The sequence below is a fragment of the Netta rufina genome (genome assembly GCF_964035555.1).
Source record: "Netta rufina genome assembly, chromosome: 3".
In the NCBI taxonomy this organism is placed as follows: Eukaryota; Metazoa; Chordata; class Aves; order Anseriformes; family Anatidae; genus Netta; species Netta rufina.
In genome coordinates this window covers 101,053,919-101,061,914 of record NC_140125.1, presented here as the reverse complement: position 1 = coordinate 101,061,914, position 7,996 = coordinate 101,053,919, and positions in this window count along the sequence as shown.

Sequence of the window (7,996 nt, the reverse complement as noted above, 5' to 3'; positions counted from 1 at the left end):
CTAACTTCCTAAATGCAGGCCATAGGTGAGCCTTTGCCTCACACCCGACTATCCAAGCTTGCTGAGCCTCCCAAAAAACAGCCACTCACCGCTCAAAGAGTCACCTCTTCCTCTCTCTTCCCTTACAAATTTTACTGCACTATTCTTCTGTACTGGAAGCAGCTTCCTTCATTCCTTCAGCAGCACACAGCCCTCCTGCATCAAGATTTCTTATGTTTCCAGTCACCTTTGAAGCAATGTTTAGTTTTGTGTGATTTTTTTTCCTTTTTCCCCCAAACACAGGTTTTCACAAAAAACTCCCCTTAACTGTGTCTCCTTTTCCAATTATGTAGGTTTTTTTAGTGATTTTTTTTTTTTTTTTTTTTTTTTTTTTTTTTTTTTTTCTTGCTGGCAATTGTATGAAGTGCTGCATTGCTCTTTCTCCCTCTCTGGGCTGATGTGTTCCAGCACTGTACTTTGTGTCAACCAGTATGTAATGTTTGCCCAGTTTCTCCACCCTCCACATTTCTTCTGTTGACAGCTGTGTACCAGACTGCTGCCCTCTTGGCCAATTTGTCCCACACTCATTATTCCTCTTCCTTCTCCCCTTTTTTTACCTTTGAAATGTGGACAGACTGTTTAGGGATCACTTTAGGGATCAATGTGACTTCTGCATTTAAAAGGAGACCTCTGCCTCCCACTACCCAATGCATTGTTACACTCAGCAACCTCTGCAGGTGTGTTTTCTTTGTTGTTACCCATTTGCCACTCCTCTGGAGCTTCTGTATAAACATTCATGCAGACACATTCCCTCCTAAACCCACAGCTGCAGTTCTTCATTTAGGAAATGGTAGAGGGTTGCTACTACAGCCTGCAATTTTATGGGTTTTAAAACAGACCAACACAATGCAAACCCTTCCCACTACAGTGATATCTAATTTAATCAGCTGAACACTTGTTGCAGGGAAAATCTGCTTAAGTACGTTAAAACCAATCAGCCTCAAAGCACTTTATTGATTTATAAGCAACGTGTAATTAACTGGCAATCAGAGAACTATACATTCAGGATCAATATCAGCAATGCAACAGATAAACCACAATATTGAACATTTAACAAAATGTTAGTAAGCATCTAGAATTTTTTAAGTGCTCCTCTAACTAATTGCTGAAGACTTCTAAGCCACCTTACCTCCCCCATACCCCCCCCTCCACACACACACACACACGTGCACATGGGCCCTCTCAGAGGCAAACAACACTCTTTTGGGGCAGTTTCCCTGTATGTACCCAAGGCTTCCATTGGATATAGGGTTTCTTTAGTTTCGTATATGTCTGTACCTCTTCCAAAAATCTGCCAAGCCACACGCTCACACGCTGATAAGAAAGCATCCCATGAGTTCACATATACACGAGGTGCAGGTCTGTATGTGCTGCCCTCTGTGCTGTCACTCCACTAGACAGATGCTCATGGCATCCGACCCATGTGATGGCCTTATGTCACATTCACTCCAGGTCCCTCCCCACTATCACAACTTTTTATGCTTTTACACTTGTCAAGTTGACTTCTTTTCTCAATAGCCTCTTGGCTGTTTCCTGGTTATTATTTAATTGGGATGAAGGTCATCTAAAGGAAACTTGGTCATTGCTGTTTTCTTCCTAGCAATATCAGGCTTTAGGCAAATACCTTTGCAAAATTGTTTGGAGCTCTTGTTAACCCAGGCCACATTATCAAAAAAGATGTGCAAATTTGCCCCCACGCTACTATGTATAAAAGAACAGAGCTAGTTATCTTTTCCTCTCACTGTCCTGCAGAGGCAAATATTCCTGGCAAAGGTTATGTAGTTTCGACTGTCAAAGATGTAGCTTTCTTCTAAGGTTTCATCCATTAGTTATCTTTCAGAACAGACTGCAGCAATTACGAAAGAGGTATCTGTATTTCCCTAAAATAAGGAATATCTTATTTTATACATGCTCACCATGATACCCATCCTCGTTATAACTGGATTACAACTGTTCAAAGCCCAGAACAGAACACAGAAAGCAAATTGAACTGGTAAATAAAAATCACAGTATTGTCTTTTAAAATCAGCATAGCTTTGCAAGACAAAGTGTTAGGTTTACATAGCAAGGCTCTGGCGGCAGGGGGGCTGCAGGGGTGGCCTCTGTGAGCAGAGCCTAGCAGCTGCCCCATGTCAGATCAGAGCCAGCTCCAGCCAGCTCCAAAAGGGATCTGCTGCTGGCCAGAGTTGAGCCAGTGAGTAACACTGGCTGGGCCTCTGGGAGAATAGATTTAAGAAAGGGAAAAACTGCTGGTAACAGCAGCTGGGTGAGAGGAGTGAGAAAACGTGAGAACCAGCCCTGCAGCCCCCAAGGGCAGTGCAGAAGAAGGGCAGGAGGTGCTCCTATCACCTGTGCAGAAGTTTCCCTGCAGCCCATGGAGAAGTCCCCAGAGGAGCAGTCTGTCCCCCTGTAGCCTGTGGTGTCCCATAACAGGGTGAGGGGGCAGAAGAAGGTGGATGGCAGGTAGGAGCTTTTAGTTTGCTTTTAGCTCTCACTGCTCTAGTCTTATCAGTTGGCAAGAAATTATATTAGCCCCCCCTATAGTGAGTTTGATTTGCTCATGACAGTAGCTGTTCAGTGATTTTTACAGAGATTTGCAAAAAATAATCTAGTGGAAGCCAAGTTGAATCTAAGACAGAAATGGACCCTGGCCACTAAGAAAGCTAATGGTATTCTTGGCTACATTAGGCAAAGTATTGCCAGCAGGTCAAGAAAGGTGATGCACTTCAGATTTTGAGATCTTCCCCGTGCACTACATGTGATGCAAGCAGTTTCTGTAGGCTGGGAGTGCAGCTGCTGCAGAAACTGTAGTCCAACCACCATAAATATCATTCTCTCACATCTTCACATAACTAATGAAAGGCACAGAAGCCTCCAATTATTCAAAAGATGTCTGAAACATTGGCACTTAGAAATCCCAAAGGCATTTCTGCCTTACAGAAAGCCTACTAAAGGAATGCTCCGTCGCATTGTGGCATAAGAAAAGTGCATGGCTGAATTGGCAGTGTGATCCTTTACTGTCTGTGTAAAGTTGTATTAACCAGTTAGAAATGGGATATGCCCCATCAAGCACATGCAGATAGGCAGTATGCTTCCATCAACTATTTTTGTCCCTATTTAGAAAAAAAAAAAAAAAAATCTTCAGTATTTTTCAGATCTAAGCCATAGGAAAGTCTCTAACACTAAAGTGTTTCAAACAGGAATGTTTCAACATGTCATGACAGCATATATATTTGTGTGTATATATATATATCTCCTCTCTGTCTCCTACAGAGATTGAAGAAGGTGTGTGGAGATGTCCTGGTGGATGTATGGGGTGCAGGTGCCCGGGTGCCTCCTCCCTGTGAGGAGAGGCCGGGGTTGCCCCATGCCAGACATGGCCGGTTCCAGCTGGTTCCAACAGCCCCGCCGCAGGGCATGGCTGGGTCCTGCACCCAAAATGGTGGCATCTCAGAGACAAGAAATGGCAAAATGGTGCACAGCAGAGAGAGTGAGGAAAAACTTGTGAACACTGAGAGAAGGAGGGCAGGAGGTGCTCCAGCAGGGACTCCTCTGCAGCCTGTGGAGAGCCCACATTGAGTCCTGTTGATCATGTAGGACTGCAACCCATTGGAGGACACGTGCTATGGAAGGGAAAGAGTGTGAGGGGAAAAGAGAGAGCCATTGAGTGGGTGTCTGGCAGCCAGCAACAGTCAAATCACCATAGTACTTGACCATGGAAAAGCAACTGTTGAAGTGAACAGAAATCCTGTAAAAGTGCAGAGATTTTTTTTTTTACACTGACGGAAGAAAAATCTTGTAACAGCACAGTATGTAGGAGATCCTGGCTGAGGCCACAGTTCTGCTTCTTTTTGCTTCCAGCCTCTCTCCTCCTCAGTACTCAGCAGCTCTGGAAGACTGCATACATATGAAAATCACTCATCCATTGATGCTTCAGGCTTATTTTTAACTTGTTTTCCAGCCCTTCATCCTAGTCCTTTAAGGATGTTTTCTCTTAGCTTGCTTCTCTTCACCTGCTTCACCTTTTGCTGCCTCCTCCTTGAACTTGCCCCAAATTTATTAGTGCCTCTTTTCTTCCTGAACTCCTCTACCATGTACATTCCTGTCTACTGCCAGGGTGAGGATACTTTTTTTCTTTTCTTTTTTTTTTTTTTTTTTTTGACAGCTACCCATATATTCCTGTCCCCTCTGCAAGAAGCAACACTATACTGCATTTCATTTGATAAGCTATTACTTTAAACTGCAACAGCACTCCAGTACATCATTAAAATTCTCAGAGAAAAAAAAAATCCAATTGCCTGGTAATGCTTTGTGACTTCATCTCACCCTCAATGATGCAACCAGTGCAATTGGGTAAAAAATGAATAAAAGAAACAGTAAACAACTGGAAGCTGTATTGTGCTAATCTCGTATTCTGTACTGATTTTTTTTTTTCTTCTTCTTCCATAGCTTTCTGTTTTTAACTTTATAGCACTAAACTTGCTATATAGGCAAACGAGCAGAAGCAGCTTCAGAAGTGTCTCTTCTTTCCTTTAAAGTACAAGAGAGTATATGTGGGTTTGTTCAAACTGAAATGTTAGTCATTACACTGTCTCACTGCACATTTGGATTGTACTGTCAGCCTTTGTGTAATAGTGGGTACCACAACAAAGTATGAAGAAATTTGTAACTTCTCTCAAGCATGACAGATACTGATTCCATCTTGATGGCGTCCCACATAATTTCTTGGTTCCCACCCCTTCTCTCAGACACTGTATCTCCTAAATGGTTTCTCTGGTCACCACCCCATGGTATAAAACTTGTAGATATCCAAATTTTTTGCCACAGAAACATTTAATGACTAGCAAAGGCAGACTCATGCCGATTGATCTTCTTTGTAGAGCCCTATTTCTTTACAAACAATATTATTCATCAAAAATAGCACTACTCATAATCAAGTAGAATGAATAGATAAAAGCACACAGAAAGGAATCTTCTCATTAAAAAGGAGCATCATTTTTAAGGAGCAAAATTATTAACTTTTTTACTTTTTTTTTTTTTTTTTTTTTTTTTAACTCAAAAACATGATTATATCTATGCCTTATACTGAAAATTTCATGTCAGGAAAGAACTGACTTACCTTGTCCTATATAAAAGGGGTACTTTAATAGTTGAAACAGAGTCATAACAATCATACGAAAATTTATAATAGAAGGGACCTATGAAGGTCATCCAATCAAACCTCCTGCTCCAGACAGGGCCGCCTTCAAGGTTAGGCAAGGCTGCTCAGAGCTTTTTGCCCCTCAAACTGAAAATATCCAGAGATGGAAATTCCACAGTCCCTCAGCAATAGCATCTGTGTGCAAAATAAGATTTCGCCTTTACTGTGAGGGGACAGTGACATTTCTGAACTCCTTAATCATACTCATCATTACTCTAAACTAGAATCTCTCCAATATTTACATATTCACAGCTAAAAATAAGTGACTAAATAAGGTTCTACCAAATTTTTACTTTCAAATACATAGAACACTGTTGAAAACAGAATATGCCCAGGAGCCCTACTAACTAGGAAAGAGGGTTTGGTATGCCACTTACTGATCTTCCTGAAAAAGATGGATTGAGCATTCACTTAGAGAATTACCTTTATTGGACTCTTCCTCCTTAGGTTTTTCACCTAATTTTAACTTTTCAAACAGTGTAATGAAGGTGAAAGTGTAAATTGGGAAGCTCTTGTGCATATTTCCCACAAAGTGGAATTTCCCTCAAGGCTTTCAAGACTCCTGCCCACTTTAGCAGGTATAGTCAACACTCATATTAATAAAGCCTAAATTAAGAATTCTTACTTCCAGAAAAAAACACTGCAAGGAAGTTTACTGTAATTAACACTTCTTTCAAATTTTTTTTTTGTTAGAAGTTACCAAGTGCACAGATTTTCTTGCACGTATTATACCGATTCTTTTAAAAATGTGTCCTATTTTCTGACATTGCAATTCAAGTTTCCACATCTAATGTTTTCCTTTGATACTAAGTTTCTTTAATATTGGTTACTTAGTGTTATTGGTTTTTAAGTGTTATTTCATTTTAATGTGTTATACATGCAGGAAGTGATATGATAATTTAACTCCATCCATCTTTAAACATTTAAGTATTACAATTTCAGATAGAGTATAATATATTTAAGAAATACAACAGTTTCAGCTTTGCATCTGCCATTAATCATTATGATATACAAGTTACCACTAAGATTGCTTACAGCTGATGTCAATGTAACGAAACTGAAGTCTATTTTTCCTCAATTTACTATTTTATGTACACATCACTGCGAGATTCTTCATAGTTTCCCAAGAAAATGTGAAGAGCTGAAAAACCCATTGCTCCTTCATTATCTAATTATTCAGTGAATAATATTCAGGTATGTTCCACTGAGTTTCTCTTCTCCCCCTCTACAGAAGTGTTAATTAGAACACCTAAAGATGCCCATTTTGTTATATCTACAACCAGGCACTTTCTTTAAGTCTTCAGTGCTTGTAACTAATGAAGATCTTCACTGCTCATGACAGAGGACTCTTCAAACAGGGAGTTATTAACAGCAGTGTTTTCAGGGAGACTGATCTTGGAAAAAAATCAAGCCCTCTGTTCTGCAGTTTTAAAAAACAATATTTAACTATTAAAAAAAAAAAAAAAAAAAAAAAGACTTGGTTTACATTATATGACTTTCACATGCTTTTTTTTTTTTTTAATATTTTTTTTTCTTCCATGTCTCATATGGATACTCACTGGAATCAAACTTCGCAGACCAGTTTTAGTCCCTCTTTCCCTAATTGCATATTGCTTACATTTTGGCACATACTCAGGCTGAACTTTACTGCATATCGATAAATTTCCCACATACGGAAATGGACACACAGAAAGGTCAGACTGCACTTCAGTACTAATCCTACTGACGGTATATACATGAACGCAACAAGATTGGTTTCATGCTGGGTTTCCTACAACCTTCAAAGCTATCTTAATAAGCCAGAGAGGCACATGTCCCTCCACACACTAAACTTTAATTCGTACTTTCCACTGTGTACACTGCTAACCCATTCCCTACCAAAAACTTATTTTTCAGGAAGTTGCAGGGTAACCCTTTCATTTTTATTTTTTATTCTTTTATTTTTTATTTTTTATTTTTAAAGTATCTTTGCCCTACAGGACCATAACAAGCACATACAGACTGCAAGGAACTTGGGTTCTTGTGAATGGAGGTCCAATAGAATCTGCTTACAATAATCTCCATTTACTTGAGAGATAGCCCAGATCTGATTTAGCCAAACACTTAAGTCTACATATTAAAAAAATAAGAAATTGAAAGGAAAATGAACCATTTACATAGACATGCAACCAATCTTCCTGGAAAGAAATTCAGATCTTCCCTTGTTTGAAGAAATTAAATTTTATGTCAGGATACTACTATTCACCATGTCATCACATGGAGGTTCTCTATTTTTGTGCAGCTAGCTAAGGCTCTAGAGCCAGCCTTAACAAAAACTCCAGGAGCCCCTGGGATCCATATTTTAAGTTGCAACAGGTAGAGTCTCCAAACTAACAGTGCTATTAGATAATTTCCTTGTCACCAGGAATCTCAAATTAGCCTCAGATGAGAGTGATAAATGTGATTAGAAGGCAGCAGTGACCAAGTATACCTGGAAAAAAAATCTGCTTAATAAAAACTTATCACAGGGCACTACTGGTTAAACAGTGAGTGCTCAAGCACTGTATGTATGGTGCAATTAAGAAAAATGGAATTGCTCTAGTTGCCACCAGCTCTCTTACAACTCCAAAGCACATTTCTCTTTCTTACTGGCAACAGTTCTAGAACACAGCTTTGACTGAATTGAGGTACACGAGGATCCTCACCCACAGCATATGAGGAGCTGGCAGTATGTGCATGGGGCAGACACAACTGAAGGGGTATTGGCTTACAGCACTA